This window comes from Atta cephalotes, assembly GCF_000143395.1.
Source record: "Atta cephalotes unplaced genomic scaffold scaffold00009, whole genome shotgun sequence".
NCBI lineage: Eukaryota > Metazoa > Arthropoda > Insecta > Hymenoptera > Formicidae > Atta > Atta cephalotes.
The window spans coordinates 5,376,836-5,377,985 of NW_012130073.1; positions in this window are offsets into that span (position 1 = coordinate 5,376,836).

Here is a 1,150-nt window from a genome sequence, read left to right on the forward strand (position 1 = left end):
ATTACTTCGCAAAGATTTGTAAGCGGTCGCGAGCGTGCCAAATACTGTGGTGTGCGCTGCGGGAGAAGAACGAAAGCGGAAGGAAGGGAGGAAAAGACGTTCTATTCGAGGATGGAATAGGGGGTTAATACGGACAATTTCTGTGTTCAGGATGAAGGAACAAGCTGCACGTATATAGCCAGCTTATAGACGCGCAGAATCGTCCATAGAGTTTATCGTCCGTTTAATAAAGAGGAGATAGGAAGTGGGAGAATGAAAAACGTAATGTTCGTGCCATCCTTTCCAATGCGTCGGTTTCTCCTCTATCTCTTTCGATAAATCGATCTTGAAACGAAACCTTTCCTCAGATTATATGCCCGACGACATCACCTGCTAGATATTATAGCTTTAATACAAGGATTCAGTGACGAGGCCATCAGAGATTGGTAAAACGCGCCGTCCAATTCAAACATTACGTTTTCAGAGTCAAGATAAGAAAGGATACTGTTAAAACAGTAACGAGAATAGAACGCGTACCTTATTGTATTAAAAAAAAAAAAAAAAGATAGAACAGGTCGATCGAAGTATATTTTTCTTTGGCATGGCATCATTAAAAAGCGAGTAACAAACTCGTTAGAAAATAAATTGTACGCAGGTCGGAGGCCAATCAATGTAAGTACATAACTCGTACGGCCGAGTTCTTCCGCGGCAGCAACAACAGCAACAACTACACAGTCTTGTAGTTTTGCACGTAAAACGTGAAAAACGAAAAGTTAACAAAGGAGAAAAAACAAGAGTCAGCAGTCTGATCCCGCGTGCGCGTCCAGAGCTCTTTGCTTCGAAATACGCGACATTGATCCGCCTACGTGACCGAGTTCGAGCTTTTGAACAATGGATTCGAATCACCATCCTTGGCCAGTGTAACGGAAAGATATTCGAGTGCGTATCGAGTGCGTTGTTGCTGGAGTACAGGGAGGGTATGATTTCGCGGAACCAGAGAGTCCGCGCTCTTTTTCCCTTTCGGTATGAGAAAACTTTTCGCATCGCTTTATCCGTGTCTGTTCCTTTGTGCGATCTCTATGGCTTGGCTCTCTTCTCGTCAGTGAGCGGCGGAAGAGACGTCTCTCATTCTCCCATTCTTTTTTCTCACTCATTCTCTCTCTCTCTCTCT